Raw genomic sequence first — 19,855 nt, 5'->3', positions numbered from 1 at the left:
TATATCAATGATTGTCACTTCCCCATGCCCACGAGTTTAACCCACACGCAGTGGGGATTTCATACAGTTTGATGTAATTTTTTTAAATTTTTTATTTATTTACTTGCCAGAGAGAGAGAGAGAGCACAAGCAGGGGGAGCAGCAGAGGGAGAGGGAGAAGCAGGCTCCCCGCTGAGCAAGGAGCCCAAAGCGGGGCTCGATCCCAGGACCCTGGGGATCGTGACCTGAGCCGAAGGCAGACGCTTAACCGACTGAGCCCCCCAGGCGCCCCAGTTCAATGTAATATTACTTTTTGCATTTCACTCACCAGATTAAATTCAATAACTGCATTACAAATCAGAGCGCCCGAACTAGCTTTTTATACAGGTAACCATGACAAAACTACTTCTGGCTCAGGGTGCCTGGGTGACACAGTCGGTTGAGCCTCGGATTCTTGATTTCGGCTCAGGTCATGATCTCGGGGTGGTGAGATCGAGCCCCGTGTTGGGCCCCGCGCTCAGCGGGGAGTCAGCTTGAGATTCTCTCTCTCCCTCTGCCTCTCCCGCTTGTGCTCACGCTCTCTCTCTCTCTCCCTAAAAAAGTAAATCTTAAAAAAAATACTAAACCTACTTCTGGCTCAGTGTAAATTTCAAAACCACAGAGAGAAGGCTTGGCTCTTTCGGGAACGCTCTCCTCCTGAGCTACAGCATTGCCAGCCCCTCGAGCTCCCCCAAGACCAGAAAGGAAGGCGGGTCCAGCTCTGCCGTCTACTTACATTCAGGGAAGGTCTGGGACTTTGGAGGCTGCGGGCCCACGGGAGGTCTGCTTTCCAGCAATTGGACTTTCTCTTCCATTTAGAAGCAGGTGAGGCCTACGCAGAGGCGCTGGCCCACGTCACCCAGTTGGGCAGACAAGCCGGCTCCACCCTTGACACGGACACAAACCAGCTGCGCCTCATACCTGAGCCGCGGGCCGCTGTGATCACACAAACGCAGAATCAGCATTTCTGAGCCCATCGTGGCCCGGGCCTTTCACGTAGAGGATTTTCCCCGTTATTACAGGAGCAGGGCCCCTTTCAGAGAGGGCTTATCCAGACTAAAACTGGCCCTGTGACCTGATTGGCTGCACCTAAGATCCGAATTGTCCTGCCCGGCAAGCAGGGCATTCACTCTCCGGATCATTCACTCGCCCTTCAGGCCGCAGAGCAGAGACAAACCGTCCAGGGCAAGAGGAGTAAAATGCGCAAAGGGCTTCCTGTTGGCACCTGGAAAAATCCCACCCTAAGTAATGTGGCAAGACAAAGAGAACTTGTGAAAATAGGATGACGCCAGCAGGCTGGAACCTGTTTACAGTGTGTAACTTACCGAGGCGGGGCTTGAGTCTCAACAAGTGAAGTCATAAAAAGCCGCAGCCTTGGCCAGGGCGCCGAGAGGCGGACCTGCCCTCCAGGGTGGAGGAGGCCCTGAGGCCTTTGGGTGGGACCGATGATGGGCAGCCACCCAGAGCCCCTCGTGCCCGGCAGCCTTCCACCTCCCAGGATTCCTCCCATTATCACCAGGCAGCCACTCTTCTGCAGGAATGCAGCTGGTTTCGGTTTTGTGAGTCTTTCTCTGTGCAGAAGCCCCTGATCCCTGCCACAGGGTGCGACCCCTCCTGGGAAACAAGTTGGCATTGCATCAGAGCCTCCCTGGAGACCAGGTGTCCGACCAAGCTCGGAGGAGTGTCAGGAACTTCTTGGAGGGGCATGTTGGTTGTTGGGGGGAGGAGCTTGGTGCCCCCACTTGCGGTTGGGACAGAGCAGAAGTGTATATGTTTCGACAAATGAACGGATAATCAAATTGTGATAGTCCCATACATCAGAATATTAATCAGCCATGAAAGGGAGTGAAGTTCTGATACATGTAACCCACTCAGACGAGCCTCAAAACTTACTGAGTGAAAAAAGGCAGAAACAAACGGTCACATATTGTGTGATTTCACCGATAGGAAATGTCCAAAAGAGGCAAATCCAGAGGGACAGAAACCAGGCTGATGGTTCGCAAGGGCTGGGGACAGGGTGAGTAACTTCTTGATGGGTTCAGGGTTTTATTTCAGCGTGATGAAAATATTCTGGAACTAGATAGAAGTGGTGGTTGCCCAGCGTTGGGAATGTGGTAAATATAACCACATTGTTCACTTTAAAATGGTTAATTTTGTGTTAAGTGAATTTCGCCTCATGTTTTAAAGGTGTGTGTGTTTCATATCTTGGGGTTCTGCATCTACTATTTAAAAAAAGAATTCCACGGGGGAGGGGGGCGGTGGGAGGAACGTCTGAAAACTGTTACTTTTATGTTTATTAACACCAGGTTTCTGTACAATTAAGGATTGGTGGGATGAGAAACAAGAATGTTTGCCTGCCCCGCCCCCCAAATCACAGGAGAATTCTTCTAGGGAAGAGAATCTTTTTAAGTGAAATATCTTGGATGAGCCAACTGGAAATGAAGAGAGGTCATTCAGGGGGCAACAGGGGCAAACATAGAAAAAAGGAAGGGGAGGATTGGAGGCACACTCCTGGGGGAGAGAAGGAGGAAGAGAGGCTGGCCAACCAAAATGGCGGAGTCGCATAAGGCCGTTGGAGGTGGGGAATGTTCAGGATTCAATTTCAGCTGTATACCTTCGTTAGTGCGTATTCCTTCCATGAACCATCTCCTCAGTCAACTCATGGGTGGCCACTGATACCACTTTCGCTGCCACTGTTGGTCCCATGACCACTGTCATGACTGCTGGATACTGGGCATGACCACTGACGCCCATCCCAACACCGCTGCCCGGAAGTGGCCACGGCCAGTGGGGAAGAGAGCAAATAAATAGACCAACTTCTCGGCTTCCATCCCAGAAGCTGGTGCTCCATCTCTTATAATAGAGTGCCTGGGCACTGGGGACGTGTTCAGATGCCAGGCACTATGGAATCCAGAGTGTCCACATTCCTTAGTCGTGATCACGTCTCCCCAAGGCAGTGCTCTGATGGACCTCAATATCAGTCTCCTTGACTTCCCACTGTCTACACGTGTCCGTGGCTGATCAGTTGCCCTCTTTGTCTTCTTCCAAGCTGGACATTCAGCAAGCAACCAGATTCCCATTTCCCACCACACATGGCTAAACACACATGTGTATGGGTTCCCCCGTCCATCTCTGGGACAACCTCCCTTTGGAGGCAGGGGTTGGGTTATTATGAACCAGACTGCTGTCACATGAATACTAGCTTCACCACTTACCTGGTGTATAAATTCTGGCAACTTAATATTTAATTTCTGTGTCCTCGGTTTTGTCATCTCTAAAATGGGAATCATAGCAATACCTACCTCGCATGGCCGTAATGAGTTAATTTCAGTAAAGCTCTCGGAACAGAGTAAGCCCTAGATAAACTGCTGCCTGTTCTATCATTGCGGGCAGGGGGTCTGTTTGGAGTCCCAGTAGGCAAATCCCTCAGTGAAACTAGGCTTATACTGCCTTCTTTTTATCCCTTCAGTAAAATCATGAATTTGGGTGCAACTACTTAGAAATCAGTACATCTGCAATAAAAGCTCAGCTAAACTGACTTGTGCACTAGAAGAAACCCATGGTGACTAAGACATCTTATAACACAGACTCAATAAGAAGAAAGTAAATTGTTTCAAGAACTTTTGAACGAGGGGGCGCCTGGGTGGCTCAGTCGTTAGGCATCTGCCTTTCGCTCAGGTCATGATCCCAGGGTCCTGGGATCGAGCCCTGCATCGGGCTCCCTGCTCCTTGGGAAGCCTGCTTCTCCCTCTCCCACTCCCCCTGCTTGTGTTCCCTCTCTCGCTGTCTCTCTGTCAAATAAATAAAATCTTTAAAAAAAAAAAAAAAAAGAATGTTAGCATGGAAACTTTCTTGGGCGCCTGGGTGGCTCAGTTGGTTAAGCGACTGCCTTCGGCTCAGGTCATGATCCTGGAGTCCCGGAATCGAGTCCCGCATCGGGCTCCCTGCTTGGCAGGGAGTCTGCTTCTCCCTCTGACCCTCCTCCCTCTCATGCTCTCTGTCTCTCATTCTCTCTCTCAAAATAAATAAATAAATAAAATCTTTAAAAAAAAAAAAAAAGAACTTTTGAACGAGCCATTTACACTGAAATGTTTACTGGGCTGGTGACACACCATTCCGATCCTGTCCCTCTCCATGGGCATCGCTGGGCACCAGGTATTAACTTAGCTAGAGTACCTCTATGTACTCTATGCATATCTTTACAAAGGATCCACAGTTTAGGCTTCTAATTCATTCCAGTGGCTTGCACAAACAAGACTGAATCCACAAAGTTCTCTTCTACCCACTTGTTTCTGTACGAGCCTAAACAGCCAGCTGACCTCAACATACTCACCCATAGATTAAATATATAAAATTCATTTTAAAGGATAATTGTTTGGGAGGATTTTTGTTTCTCAACTGGTTTACTGGTGTCACATCATCAAAGCCCCAAAAGATCCCGAATGTAAGATAGGACAGTCTTTGATTCATTAATTCACATCTTCACGCGTTCTATAAATATTGAGCTTTTTTATGTACCAAGCATGGAGGCGCTCGTGTGCTCTTTAATACTTACGGCGAGGCCATGGGGTAGGTATTTTCTCTTTTTATGGATGAACAACCAAAGCCCAGAGGGATCAAGTCACATGGTCAAAGACCAGCTGAGAGCAAGAGGAAGGATGGAGTCTGGTTGGCCCCAGGCCCTACATTCACAAAGGATGTGATGCTCCCACCTTGGAAGATTTTTCTATACAGTTCAAAGGTAATTGATGGCCTTTTTCTCTCATTTCTTTTTCTGCTCATTGACTTCTGGAGTAGAGCATGGAGTTTTTAGGTGTTGGCAACCAGAACTAGTTGGGAGGGTCCCAGCTGATGCGACCTCCCCTCGCCCCCCCCCCCCCAACCACTGATCTGCGAACAGTGCCGGGTTCGGGCCGGTCACTTGCTGGGGTGGCTGGGTAGCCAGAGCACTGCTGAGAGGAGCCGAGAGCAGAACCGGGGAAATGGGGCCTGGGGCCAAGTGTGGAGGAGGAGGGGAAATGGAAACGTGAGAACCAGCACGGCAGCTGAGCCGGGCGGAGAGACCTGTGGGTGGAGGACGCCGCTCAGACCGAGATTGCGAGGTCCAGGTCGGGCCGATGCCCCATTTTACGTGCTACCTGTAGGGTGGGAGGCGCAGGGAGCTGGGAAATCAGAGACGAGATCACGTTGTTCCCATGGCATCGATGATAACACGGAGGCTCAGAGAGGTTTTGCAACTCACCCCCACTGTCCTGTGAGAACAGCCTGCTGGGATTTGTTGCTACATCAGACAATTGTACCAAGTTTTCTATTTAGGGATTTTTATTCTCTCTGTTAAAAAATGGAATGGGAGGGCGCCTGGGTGGCTCAGTTTGTTAGGTGACTGCCTTCGGCTCAGGTCATGATCCTGGAGTCCCAGGATCGAGTCCCGCATCGGGCTCCCTGCTCGGTGGGGAGTCTGCTTCTCCCTCTGACCTTCCCCTCTCTCATGCTCTCTCTTTATCTCATTCTCTCTCTCAAATAAATAAATAAAATCTTTAAAAAAAAAATGGAATGGGAATGTATCTGTTTTAAAGGCTTAAGAAGTTTTGATTTTTCTCCTGCATTGAGCACGTTAGGTTGTTAGAGCTGGAAGAAACTTGGAGATCATCTTCACCGACACCTCCTTCACAGACGGGGAAGCCGAGGCCAAGAGGGTGGGAATGATCTACCCTGGTCTCCCAGCGAGCAGGGCCTGGAGCCCGGTCTCGACTCGGACAGGCGTGCTCCCCCCAGACAGCCTTCCCCTGAGCGGGCCTCTGCAGTCGCCTCTGGACCAGACTAGCAAGGTCAGAGGAGACCTGCCTTCCCTGCTGTGGCTTTGCCCTCGGGCCACGGTGGCGTCCAGCCAGTCAGGCCCTGTGTCAGCTGAGCATGTGGGGAGGCATCGGCTGGAGGCATCCAGCTTCTGTCTGCTCACTGAAGGCGAGCTCAGGTTCACCTGACCAGCGGTGACTTTGGCCGCAGGACACGCCCAGCGACCTCAGCCAGCTGCTTGTTCCCACAGATGGCCCCAGCAGGCAGGAGACCTCATCTTCTCCCTCCCGTGGCTGAATTCAGTTGTTCTAACTCCCTACCTTGCACAGCTGAGCATTTAGCTACTTATAGCTCTGTTATCATGTTCCTGTTGTAATACAAACAAACAGCCGTAGCCTGGGAAGGGGATTTATTGAGAGACCTCGCCTGCTTTCTGCTCTGGCAGGGACCTGGCTGCTCTGTAGGGTTTGAGTGACATGACAGATCTTCCCCGCCACTCTCCCCCAGCCTCCGCCATCTCTGAGGCCACCAGGAAATTTAGATGGGAGAAGCCCAGCCTTGTAGAAGGCGGGGACTGGGAGGAACTCAGAAATCAGTCTCTCCTGCCCCAGGGACCCGAGACCACTGCGCTCAGCCCCGCTGCTGGGGAGAGGCTGGGCCATCATGCAGTAACCCTCCCAGCCTCAAACCTACTGTATTCCGGTGGGGGACTCTGCCAGCCCGCTTCTGCTTGGCCAGCTGCTCTTGCTAGGCCCTGCCGGAGGAGGCAGAGGCCAGAGGTGGAAGGAGGAAGGCGAACACACTCCTTCCAGTCTGTTTTTCCTGTTCTGGGAGCAGCATCCAGCCTCACGGCTTCACCTCGGGGGTGGGGGGCGGGGGCAGTCCCCCCCTTGCAGCGCTGGGGTCCCGTGTGCAGTCGTCCCGACGCCTACAGAGCTCGCCTCATGGCTGGGGCTCCCTCCACAGGGGTCTGAGGTTCCCTTCTGTGGGGCCCTCCTCCAAGCTTCTAAATTTGAATAATTCCAGCTTCTCTCTGCTCCCTAAGCCCTGAGTGTGATAACCGCCTCCTGCAGGCGCCACTTTCTATCATAACTCCGAGTTGGCTTTTCTGCCTTGCTCTTTACCTAGATAACACTTCTTTACATCAAATTCTTTCTGTTAAAATAACCTAGACACTTCTGTCTTGACTCGACTGGCTGATAGGCTGGCAGAGCTGGGATTCCAACCCAGATCTCCTTTCTCCAGGTTCCATACTCCCTGCTTTGGAATCCAATAAAAGTGTGTTCCATTCAATGAATGACAAGGTGAGTTCCTTCCATTCATCAGTTCTGACTTTAATAAGATGGAGTTGGGATTCCCCACCACCCCAGCAACCCACTGTCACCCACTCGCAACGTAGACTTCCTGTCAGGCCAATGTCAGTCTCTACCAGCAGCTTTAGAATCGGGGCGCACGAGAGCTCTAGCTCATCGCAGGGCTTCCCGACCTTTCACGTCTTGGCACACGTACTCTACTATGAAGACAGGTGCCCAGCCCCTGACTTGGGGACATGGACAGGGCTGCGTGAGGCTTCATCCCCTGCCCGGGCCCCACCTGACCACACCACAGGTTGAGGGGATTGGAATCCTGGCACACCCATGGCCAGTCTACACACCGGTGAGCCCTGCTCTACGTGGAGAAGCACTGACTTAGTCTAACGCCCCCATTTTACAGATGATCAATCAAGGCCAGAGACCTTTGGTAGCTTGCCCGAATTTAAATCTCAGCTCCCCTTCACCCTCCAGCAGCCTAATCCAGCTGATTCACAACCTGACACCAGAATTCCTCTTAAGAAGGAACACTCTTTGTGCAAAGAACCAAATTTAGTCTGTGTAGGTGTCAAGGATTGGCAGGAGCCGCAGCTCAGATGGCTAAGGGCCTCCCTGTGTGAAAGGAGAGTAAGGAGGCTTGGTTCCTGAGGTGAAGGTCAGAGAAGAGGACAGAGGGGCGGAAGAAGGACCTGGGCATTGGTGTGAGATAGAGAATGATGGAAGGGGGTCAGGGGAACTTGCCCTGAATGCGGGCTGAGGACACTTGAGTAACAGTCACGCCCAACGTCAACAGCCCTCCTCTTGGGCCCCAGATCTTCACACGACCACAGTCACAAATGCTTTGTGAGCACTTTGTTCTGCTGTGTTTTACTTTTGGCAGGGGTTGGGGGACTGGAACTTGAAGAAGGAGCTGCATTTTATTCATATTTGGGTCAATACAGTAGTCAAGTAGGCACTTGAGAGCAGAGGAGACCAGACTATACAAGCCCTGGGGGGTTCACAGAAATCGTGGGGTGCACCTTGGGGATCCTCTCGGCACAGACTTGAACCGGAGTCTAAAGGCGCAGAGAAACACCAACTGACGTCTGGGTGAGCATACATTTGTAAACTTAAATAAAATCCACAGAATCAAAATTGGGGATCATGCATACTGTTTGTACTCTTTTTGGGTTTTTTGTTTTGTTTTTTAAAGATTTTTATTTTGGAGGGCAGCTGGGTGGCTCAGTTGTTAAGTGTCTGCGTTCGGCTCAGGTCATGATCCCAGGGTCCTGGGATCGAGCCCCGCATCGGGCTCTCTGCTCGGCGGGAAGCCTGCTTCTCCCTCTCCCACTCCCCCTGCTTGTGTTCCCTCTCTCGCTGTGCCTCTCTCTGTCAAATAAGTAAATAAAATCTTTAGAAAAAAAGGGGGGGTTAATTTTTTTAAGTAATCTCTACACCCAACATGGAGCTCGAACCTACAGTCCCGAGATCAAGAGTCGTATGCTCTACCAACTGAGCCAGTCAGGTGCCCCTGTTTGTGCTCTTTTTGAAACTGCTTTTATTTTCCATTTCATAGTGACATATCAAAAACAATTCCTCGTGCCTGTAACATCCGATTTAATAGCTGCAGTGGACACAAAGTTGTTTCCAAGTGTTTGCTGTTTACAAACCATCTCATTTTGTATAGCTTGTCTCTGCCTGGATGGTCGAGGAGGTTGCAGGGGAGGTGGGAGGCAAGCCTAGACCTGCTGTAGGATAGATCAAGCAGGAAGGTATTGAAACCAGAGAACTGTGAATGGGGGACAGACTTGGGGGCGCAATCAGGTTGGCAGGATCAGACATGGGGGTAAGGACTGTCCGGGTGGAGAGCAGGCGGAGGGCTGGGTGAGCAAGGACACAGTGTGGCCGGAGGCAGTGGGAGGGCTGCCGCTAGAGTGGGGATGGAGGACATCTCCAGAAGCACAGGGGCTTCTTCTTGTCTCAGGAGAGTGTTGTAGCCCTGCGCTGCCTTTGAATGCAGAGACCTGGGGTCTCCACCGGCAATCACAGCCTGGGATGTTTGATACAGGTCTTGAAGGGTCTAGTTCATCAGCTGGAATCTGGCTCTTTGGGGGACAGAGGCCAGGTACTTTTGGTGATGATGCTTTCTAGGTTTTGCACGTCTAAACCAGAACCTGGGAATAATCATAGAATCTCTGGGTCTGCTTGAATACCGCCAATGACGGGAAGTTCTCTGTCCTATTCCTCTCCCATGGTAAAATAACAATTTACAAGCATGGCCCCTTGACTGGTGATCATCAGCATCATCTTGGTCCATGCCAGACTGAGTATCACTGCCTTATATCTCTCTGAGGATGATGCTCTGAGCATCCCACATTCTAAACAGTGCATAGTCCCTTAGCCCAAAATGGAAATGTGAAGCCACATATTGGTTTGCAATAAGGGGTCTCTTTTCCTCCTGTTAAAACATATATTTGAGGATACGTTCAAATACAAGATTCTCCTTACTCACAATTTTCATATAGTCCTGTGCATACTGGATATTAGCAAAACCATATTTCTTATGAAAACAGGCTGTTAAAACCCACAAACATTCAGACATCATTTGAATCCAAACGCTAAACTGTGCTGTCATTTTTGGAAATCAAATACAGTATGAACATAATTGGGAACTGCAGGCCAAGGGGAGGGTGGGAGGAGATGGGGTAAGGGGTGGGAAGGCAGACCCGGTGGAAATCTTGAGCGTGGATGGGATATCAGTGCCAGTTATATTGGAGCCAAGATATTATACTGATGAGCCATATGTTAGAGCTGCACTAAGAAATTAAAGGTATTTGCATTCTATATGACATAATACAACACATGCAATTATTAGGGCTTAGAGAGAGTTTCAGCTAACGTCAAGCAATTTTATTATGTAAAATAAAAAGTAACTTTTTAAGACTTTTCTTCTTCAATTTTATTGTAAACTTATTTTTAAAAATTTAAGGTTAATAATAATTACCATATAATTTAAAAGTCCTTATAAACAAGACTTTGTTAAATCCCATTTGCTCAGACTATAGGGCTTTCCAACAAGAACAAAAAGAATATCTTAATCATATTTTCCTGTTTTTTTTTTCTAATTAACTTTTGGGGTAGTGACCTGCATCCCAATACTTCCTCCTCAAAAGAGATAAAACAATGAGCAAGAGAAAGTCAATGTGTGCAACCACCAGACCCTCAGGATAACTTGAAGATAGGAAGAAAACAGAGACAGTGAAGATTTCTTCAAAATAACTGAACGACAATCTTGGAGTGCAATTTCTCATGTGCCCACCTCGGCCCTCCATGAATCTGTGGAAAGCACAGGTAGACCTAGTTCTACAGAAAAACAGCAGAGAAGACAGAAGGAAGCTAAACCTAATGATTAAGTTTCCTGGTTGGACTTCAGATGTGGGACCCGGCGCCTCCAGGGGAGCTCAGCCCAAGCACTGCTCCCCAAGCCCCAGCTCAGCCCCTCTCTCTCACCCCCGTTGGTTTGGTTCCTAGGACCATGTGTCTGACCACTGTCTGGCTTCCGGAATGTGGGCCTGAGGACTAATCTCGCCATGTATAAACACAGCTCCCAAAGGATAACTTCCTGAATTCTCTCCCAGTAGGATCTGCCCATCTGATAAGAAATCTGGTACTAATGACTGACTGCCCAATGGGCACTGTTCCTTCTCTATCTAGCTGCTTCTCCAAGGTGGGCATCTGTGGTTGGGTCATTTCCCCTCACACCTGTTCACCAAGACAAGTCAGCCTGAATCTCCTTGTTTATGCTCCATGAGGGAGAGGCATTTGCCAAAGCAGGGGCTGTCCCGGGGCGGTAGAGCGGGCTGGTGTTGGGGGCGAGGGAAGCACCCCAGGACATGCGAAATAGCGAAACTTCCACCAGGGGATGCAAACAATAACATCACCAAGTGTTCTTCAAAGAACTGGAACCCATGAGAGGATGATCTTGTGACTGACCAGGACTCAAGTGTTGGTTGTCTCATCCTTTCGCTATGAAACATGAGACGCAAAATAACTTTGTCACATCCTAACTTGAGCCTCATTATCTGTTTCAGCAGAAACATATTCGCAGGAGTGGGCTTTTGAATGACCAGAAGTGAATGCTTCTGGTGACTTGCTTTTTAAGCTCCCAGACTGACCAGCAAACTCATGTCCCCTCAAAATGAAAACCTTGGCCCCACTTACAAATGAGCACAACCAGAAAGAAAGAATCATTCGTGGTCTAAGCCTTGCAACTCAGGATTTGATGAGCACGGAAGGCAACAACTCTGAGGAGAGAAAGTCCTTTGGTAGAGGCTGGGAATTTCTTTGGGCCCCAGAACACGGAGACACAAGCAATTTTGGTCATCCCTGAACCGATGTGAGCAGCTCGACTACACAGAGTTAGCTCTCTTTGCTAGAGCAACATCAGCCTGCGTCGCTGGGTTTAATCTCTTTATAATTCTTTGGCACCAATTCTGGCACGGGGCTCTGTTGAGGCTGTTCCCTGACTTGAGCGTGGAGCAGAATTTCCCCTTTTTAGGTCACAAACTCAGAGCGCTCAGCCGTCCCAGCGGCTCTCTCCACTGTGTCAATTTTCAACACCCTCCTTAACAACATTTATGAAACGCTGGCAAGGTGGCAGGTCTCTCGAGTTGCTCCTGCTATCCACAGCCGTTTCACGGGATTCAAACACGCGCACAGACTTGCCACAGCAGGCTAGGATTAGAAAAACACACTGGTACCTACCTCTTCTAAACACAGCTGAATTAAGGAACCCTAGGACAAAGGTCGTGGACTGTCCAGTGACTGATCTCAAAGGGCTCAGACGAGCCCACAAAGAGTGGTCTTCCTGTGCTCATTTCTTGGGCACGGTCGGCTGCTCCCTCGTCTCACCACCTGGGTCTCGGTCCCCTGCCCCACGTTCTGTGTTGGGATAAGACCTCCTGTGCTGGGATGGACCATCTCACCCGGGCTTCTAATCTCCTCGGGAATCAGAGATTTGGAGCCGGTCAGCATCCTAGTGGATTGGGTTTTCTACTGGATGGTATGCCACAGTCCGGTGAATTGCATTTGTCCTGCTCTTGTCCCCCACACCCCGCACGCCCCTGGCCCATTCTGTACACACCCGTGCATGCACTTAGCAGCACCCATCATTGCAACCGCGTTATTTCTCCACTCCCATAAAATCATACGTTTGAACAAGCAACTTTTGAGGGCCTGCCATTGTCCTTTGCTCTGAAAGTGGCTCATTTTTCGTTCTCCCTCATTCCCCACCTCCCACTGATGCAGCATCCTGCCTACTGCACCCATCCACCTCCTCGACACCGCTCGTGGACTTAAGCTGGGCCGATCAGATCTTGTCTCTTGATATGTAATGGCGGCCCTGGAAGTCAATCAAGGCGGGCCATAAATCACCAGGCAATGAGGAATGGAGGCTGGGATCAGGGCCAGAGAGACCCGGAGACAATGCGTGATGACTTGAGGGAGGAGCAAGTTTAGGAGCCCAGCAGACACCAGCCCACCCTCAGACCGGCGCTAGCTGAGAAGCCGGGATGCAAGGAGTGGCTGCAGCCCAGAGCTATGTCTTCTCAACTCAAAGCAAGTTTCTGTTTCTTTCAACAGAAGTTCCCTGACTCACACCACACTCAGAAGTTGCCCGGGATCTGCAGACTCTGGCCTTTGCTCATCCCCACAGCATCCAACACCGTCGCCCCTGCTTTCCCCGAACTTCTGTCCACTTAGGCAGGTGCTACAAAATCCAGCTCTCCTTCGCCTTCTCCAGTTTCTCCTCCCACCCTCTCCGGGGAGCCGTTTAATAAGATCCAGGCTTTGGTCCTCCAGCCTGGTCTCCTCAGATGGGCCCACTGGTTCCCCTAACTTCCTCTGCTGAGTCCAGGCAGAAGACTCCAAATCTAGGCCGCCATTCCCCACTTCCTCCAGCACCCATCACGTTTTTAACTCTGGAGGAGATTTCTACTTAGAAGATTCACAGTCACTTAACCTCTTGAAATGTAAATTTATATCTTTCTTCTTCGACCCAAACCCTCTCCCGACTTTCCCATTTCCACTGACAGGACTGGGTTCTTTCAGTCACATCCCCTGGGACCCTCATGGTAATTCTGCACCTCACAGTGATTGCTGCTTGGCATCTGCCTCCCCTCCAGCCCGGGTGCTCCGCGGGCTCCGGGGTTATTTCCAGGACCCAGGACATGGGGTCATTTGAGTGTTTGCTGAAAGAACTGAAGGGATGAGTGTGTTTTAATGTCCCCTCTGTTTCATTCCTCTTGTCTCTCCAATGCACGTTCACGGAGACCTCTGGATTCTTCCTTCTCGGTGTGTCTTTCACTCTCCCCTTCCTCCCCATTCCCTTTGCTCCTGGGCCAGACCCTTATCACTACCCATTAGAGCTACTGCAGAAGCAAGCCAGTCTCCTGACTGCAATGACAAACCTGACAAGGCAGTCTGGGAACATGGTGGTAGCAGAGTTTTTAGATCTTCCCAAATCTCCCCATACAAACTGAGCCACAAGACAGGAAAACTGAAACCTCTGGACTTTTAAAACAAAACTAGACCATAAGCCTTTTCCTGAACATCAACCCCCAACAGCCACAGGACCCACCTGATATTGGTGTCTGTGCAGGAGGACATGGATGGAAGCAAGAGGGCCCTGCCTGCTGAACCTGAGCACAGGACAGTCCCAAAGTAGCCAACAGGTACTCGCTAGGAAGGCCGGCCTACCAATTTGGGAACAGCAGCTGAAACCGGAGGAGTTTTGCCCCCTAGACACACGCATATGCAGACATTACACACTAGAGGGTATGTGGTCGGAGTCCGGGCATTTCTGTTTCATGGACTATCCTATGAAATATGACCTGCACACACACACACGCACTCCACTAGGGTTCACTAAACTAAGATTTTCAAACGAGGCTCAGCACTCTGCCTTCCTTGGGTGTGGCCTGATGATTCAGTTCTGACACCAAGTCAGACTCAGAAACACACAGTGTTTGTTGAAATCACATGGCAGCTCGAATTGGTAGGCGCAACACCAAAACTGGTCTGGAAAGGTACTTGTGTAGAGTCTAGAGAAACACTGCAAACATGTCAAAGTCAACACCATCAGGAGTTTTAAAATAACTTTTTCCCATGAGGTCTCGGTGTATTAGGACCTCAGGGGGTCTATTAAATCATCATTCCAGAGAACCATAAATACTTGAAAATCCAATTTGCAATGGGAAGAATCATAACAGAGGCCAGAAGAATGAAATTTCATCTCGCAAAAAAACCCTTATTTTACCCATGAGGGGAGCAAGGTCTAGATCAACGGGGACTTACCCTACCAAAAGGAGACAGTAACTTATTGGAAAGAAAAAAATACATTTCATGCAGCTTAGGAGACAATGGGGTGGGGTGGGGTGGGGGGGCGTGGAAATAAGAAGCACAAATGTGCCTTTAACTTCCCTTTATAAGGAAAGAAAAGAAAGAAATGCATTTATCCCCTCTAATCTCAGTAGCCAGACCAGTTTAAAGCCACACGTTGTTCAAAGGAAGAAAGCTGTCAGTCTGAGACTTACTTACCCAGGATCCTCTGAGCATGAGGAGTGGAGAGCTGAGAACAGGCCCTCTCTTCCTGATGTTAGGACTTTTCAGCACTGCCCTCCGCCCGTGGTCTGTCTTCCCCCAGGATCACATGGAAGTGTTCTATAAATGTGCATTGGCTTAAGGTTGGGAACGCTGGCCTGGGAAACGGCAGCGTGTAAGCAATCTGACCCAGGCTAGGCAGCAGCTTTCCAGAAGGCTCTGCAGCCCCGAGGGAGAATAACAGAGGCCAGGGAGCGTGCAGGTACCCAGAGCCTGCAGCTCTCTGTTGTTCTCACTCTACGTTTTGTTTGGGACCCGGAGAGAGTCTCAACCGCCTGGGGCTGCAATTTCATTTACTTGGGGCCATTCTATATTTTGGCCAGGACCAGCCACTTTTCAAAACAAAGCAGCCTTAAAAACAGAACAAAACGACAGAGTATAAAATTGGAGGTGCTTCTGGTAAACGGGAATAGGTCATTGTCAGCTTGTACCAACCTCATAAGATCAGGTTGTCCTTTTTGAAAATGTCAGGGTGCTCTCTTGAGAAAGGGAGACGAGCAGTTACTTTTAGAACAGCTCTAAAGGGCAAAACTGCCTAAAATTCCATCAGTATTGAATGAATTAAATGTGCAACCGTACGATGGAAAGCAAAGCAACCGTTAGAAAGAATGCAGCCCTTTAGGTACCAACAGGGAAAATTCTCCAAGATACATAGGTGGGTGGGAGAAAAAATTAAGGTACATAACAGTGTGTATAATGTTATCGCCTGTGTAAAAAAAGGTATAAATTTACGTGTGCATACTACATTATGTGTAGTATGTACGTCTATGTTCTGAAAAAAATCATACAGCACTATGTATATATATATATATTTCTTTCTTTTTTTTTTTTTTTTTATGGGGAAGGGACATAGGGAGAGGGAGAGAGAGAATCTTAAGCAGGCTCCATGCCCAGCACGGAGCCTGAGACGGGGCTTGATCTCACTACCCTGAGATCATGACCTGAGTCAAAAACAAGAGTCACATGTCTAACTGACTGAGCCACCTGGGTGCCCTACATTATTTTATAATATGTATGAAAATATATAAAATAATGACTTTCTGGAAATTCACAAAAACAACTGGTGACAGTAAGTGGCTACTGCCAGGAAGGGGCAAAAACTGGGGGACAGGGAAAGAGGAGGATTGTCTCTCCACATATTTTTCTATTCTAGGAATTTTACCTCACGTGAATAGTAATTTTTCACAGAAAAAAACAATTTTTTAAAAGATTTTATTTCTTTATCTGACAGAGAGAGAAAGGGATCACAAGTAGGGAGACAGACAGGCAGAGGAAGAGGGAGAAGCAGGCTCTCCGCCGAGCAGGGAGCCCGACGCGGGGCTGGATCCCAGGACCCTGGGATCATGACCTGAGCCAAAGGCAGATGCTTAACGACTGAGCCACCCAGGCGCCCTGAAAACTTTTTAAGTAATCTAATTTCCATTAGAAATATTTAATTTTTCAGGCACTGAATTCAATTGACCATGATTCTTTTTTTTTTTTTCTTTCCATATTGAACGTCTTTGATTGGGTTGGAAGGAGTCTGTCATACGAAGGCCCCATCTGTGGGTCCGGAAGGAGGAGTCTGAAGGCTGGGTGCCTGGGCCCTGGTGCATCTCCTCGGCAGCCAGGACTCAGAGCAGGTGCCCATGAGCCTCGCCCACCGCGCACCTTCTCCACAGGCCCAGCGAGGCCTGAACACGGCAATGTACATAAAAGCCTGGTGGCTCAGTTGGTTAAGCAACTGCCTTCGGCTCAGGTCATGATCCTGGAGTCCCTGGATCGAGTCCCGCATCGGGCTCCCTGCTCGGCAGGGAGTCTGCTTCTCCCTCTGACCCTCCCCCCTCTCATGTGCTCTCTCTCATTCTCTCTCTCGCAAATAAATAAAATCTTAAAAAAAGAAAAAAAAGCCCTCTGCAAACAGAAAGCCCTTATTCAGGAATAGAATTGTTCACAGCGATCACATTTGGCAAGACGTTTTTCTGAAGTTCTTGGGTAATTCAACACTCAGATCATGTAAGTCAAATGTTCCCACGAGCACAAGCATAGAGGTAAAGCGGATATTCCAGAGGGCCTGTGTCTATGGTCGCTGGGGCGGATTTTCTCCTTAGCGCCGGGTTTAATCTCCCCAGCATCACCCCTCCCACTGTGCAGGGCGCCTTCTGCGAGCGACCTCCTGGCACGTCCCGTGGGCTGCGTTGCGGGCTTTCTTCTCCATCTAACTTCGGTTCCCACTTAATTCAACCAGGAGCAGTTTTCAGTGCTTGCATTTGTACTAACGCATGATGCTCGGTTGAAAATGCCTTGAGATGTAAGAAAGGTATTTTTTTGTTTTGTTTGTGTTTTTATTACGCTGAGATCACAAGTCAAAGTCCCAGGGCCCAGGCACGGGGTGGTTCTCACCATCCCGTGAAAAACCGCCAGCCGCGGCTGAGAGGCTGAAATAGCGCCACCGTGTGGCAACACCGTGCAGCGTCAACCCTTCGTTTGACCCGCCAGCCTTGAAATGCTTCTCCACCCAAACACTAATTAATTACCTAAAGCAAAAAATTGTTTTAATTTGGCGAGATTTGCAATGTTTTCAAATTTGCTCATAACGTGAGGTTCCATTAATATTTTTATTGCGTATTACTTATTTGCCCGACTTAAATTCACATAAATGCAGCCTTGCTGAAAGTGACTGGCATATGGCAGAGAACACGAGAAAAACAAAACATTTCGCAGGCAGTGCTTCGGGCTGCCGATTATTTTAAAATTCTGAGAGGAAAATAATTCAAAGTGATGTTATGACAGCAAACAGGTGGACTTATGAAAATAAAAGGATAATGTTTACAGACTATTATCTCCCTACGCAGTGAAAAAGGAATTCTCATTAATGAAGCAGACGGAGCTCCTTTCCTTCGAGAATTCATTGAAGTGATAGCAAAGGAATTTTTTTTTAAGTTTGTTGGGACCCTAGCGAAGCAAACTGGGACGGCACATCAGTCAAGCGATTGCTCCGTGTTTGTGGGTGCCGGGAAGTGGACTGAGGTCTGGTCATGGAGGAACTGGGGCACAGGAGGCTCAGCCTAGAGCTGGGGTAAGAGGGGGTGGTGGGGCCTCAGGCCCAACAAGACCCAGTCTGCACTGCAGACCCAGGAGAGGCTCTGAAACACCAGGAACAATGGAGGAAGCAGAACTGGGGTTGGACATTTGAAAATTAAAAACAAGTATAAGCAGAGCCTCTGCCTTCACCTTGTCCCACCCTCCCCTGATGCTCGCTGAGCAGACAAAAGCAAAATCAAATAAGAACCAAGCCTCCCACATAGCCTGAAATAAAAAATTCAATAGAAGAGTGAAAGCAAACAAAAAAATGTCAAAAAATAGAATTAAAGACTTAAAATATGAAAAAATATTACAGGCTTGAGAATCAATCCATGAGGTCACACATGCAGACATGGAACAAAAAAGTAGAAGAAATTATCAAGGAAGTAATAATAAGAATATTTTCCAAAGTTGAAGAAGGTGAATCTCCAGGTCAAAAGGGCCTAGTAGGTGACTGGCACAGTAATTTAAAAGTCTCTCTCATGGTTCTGTGGGTTGGCTGGGCTCCGCTAGGTGGTTCTCATGTTGAGGGAGGGTTCTCATGTAACTGCAGGCAGACAAAAGCTAGAACCAGAGCCATCTGAGGGCTCAGTGGGGTTGGATGTCCCAACGGCTCATGCACATGGCTGGCGGGTGACACAGTCTTTGGCTGGCAGCTCACCTGTGACCTATACATGGCCTCTCCATTTGTCTGGAGCTTCCTTACAGTATGGAGGATAGGTTCCAAGAGTAAATGTTCCCCTAAACAGAATGTAGAAGCTGCTGATCTCCTAAGGCCTGGATCCGGAAACTGGCACAGCGTCACTCTTCTGTATTCTATTGGTCAGACGGTGGCCCATGTTAATAAACATAAATTTGCTATCTCAGCGGGAGGAGTGTCAGAGAATTCATGGCCATCTTCAATTCACCACCAATCCTAAATGTTTCTAGAAACAAAACAACGTAGGTCAGTTACTGATAATGAGAGTCAGAACCAAACTTGTTTTCCAGCCCTCTCTCCCTTGGGCACCACTCTCCAGCTACCCATGCCTCCCTGAAGTTTCAAATGTGCCAGACTCATTTTATCCTCAAGGACTTTTCTTTGCCTTCGCCTCTGACCAGAATACGATTTCCCTGTATCTTTGAGTCGCATCTCAAATGTCACCTTCTCAGAGAAGATGTCCCTGCCCATCATATCTAAAATAAGTTGCAATCAGGGCGCCTGGGTGGCTCAGTTGGTTAAGCAACTGCCTTCGGCTCAGGTCATGATCCTGGAGTCCCGGGATCGAGTCCCACATCGGGCTCCCTGCTCAGCGGGGAGTCTGCTTCTCCCTCTGACCCTCCCCCCTCTCATGTGCTCTCTCTCATTCTCTCTCTCTCAAATAAATAAATAAATAAATAATCTTTTAAAAAATAAATAAATAAAATAAGTTGCAATCAGCATTTATACCCTTAGCCTAAATTCTTCGAAATTCTTCATAGCACTTGGGGAGAAGGGGAGAGTGACAACTAATGGGCATGGGTTGTTTTTTTTCCCCAAGGTGATGAAAATGTTCTAAAGTTGATTGTGGTGATGGTTCCACCACTCTTGTGAATATAACAACCATTGAATCGTACACTTTGAATGTGTGAATTTTACGGCAGGTGAATTATATCTCAATAATAAGAAAAAAACCTCACTCTGGCCTTCAGAAGTGAGTAAACATATTTAAATTGTTTTGCATCTCTGTTCGTCCGGCAGGTGTGAGTATGATCTCCGATCAGCAGCATGGGCATCACCTGGGAATTAGAAATGAACAGTTAGAGGCTCCCTCCCAGACCTACTGAATCAGAATCTGCAGTTTTAACAGCCATCCCAGGTGATTCAAATGCACAAGAACATTCGAAAAGCACGGCTCTAAAGTGTTATTGAGGGCATGTATTCGAGTTTTGGGGGTGACAAATACATGACAGGTGTGATCTCGTTAAGACACTCATGAGAGATTAGAAAAAAAATTTTTTTAATTCATTGGCCTTTTTTTATTTATTTACAAATCCTCCTTAGTGTTAAC

At 48.6% G+C, this 19,855-nt stretch overlaps 1 protein-coding gene across 6 annotated transcripts in view; it reads right to left on the bottom strand.

Moving 5' to 3' along the window:
- TACC2 (transforming acidic coiled-coil containing protein 2) overlaps positions 1-14,796 on the bottom strand; it is a 200,851-nt gene extending 186,055 nt beyond the window's left edge. For 5 of the 6 annotated variants that reach the window (XM_035030507.1, XM_035030481.1, XM_035030516.1 and 2 more), the window contains exon 1: positions 14,700-14,796. The gene's annotated coding sequence lies outside the window, so the exon portion shown is untranslated. Of the gene's footprint in view, positions 1-754; positions 955-14,699 lie in introns of all 6 variants that reach the window. The other variant, XM_035030488.1, reaches the window with a different exon arrangement.
- Positions 14,797-19,855: the final 5,059 nt, after the last annotated feature.

The sequence above is a fragment of the Mirounga leonina genome, unplaced genomic scaffold (assembly GCF_011800145.1).
Source record: "Mirounga leonina isolate KUSES-001 unplaced genomic scaffold, KU_Mleo_1.0 Mir_114, whole genome shotgun sequence".
Taxonomy (NCBI): Eukaryota; Metazoa; Chordata; class Mammalia; order Carnivora; family Phocidae; genus Mirounga; species Mirounga leonina.
The sequence above is the reverse complement of the archived record's forward strand: the minus strand, read 5'-3'. Positions and strand labels throughout refer to the sequence as shown.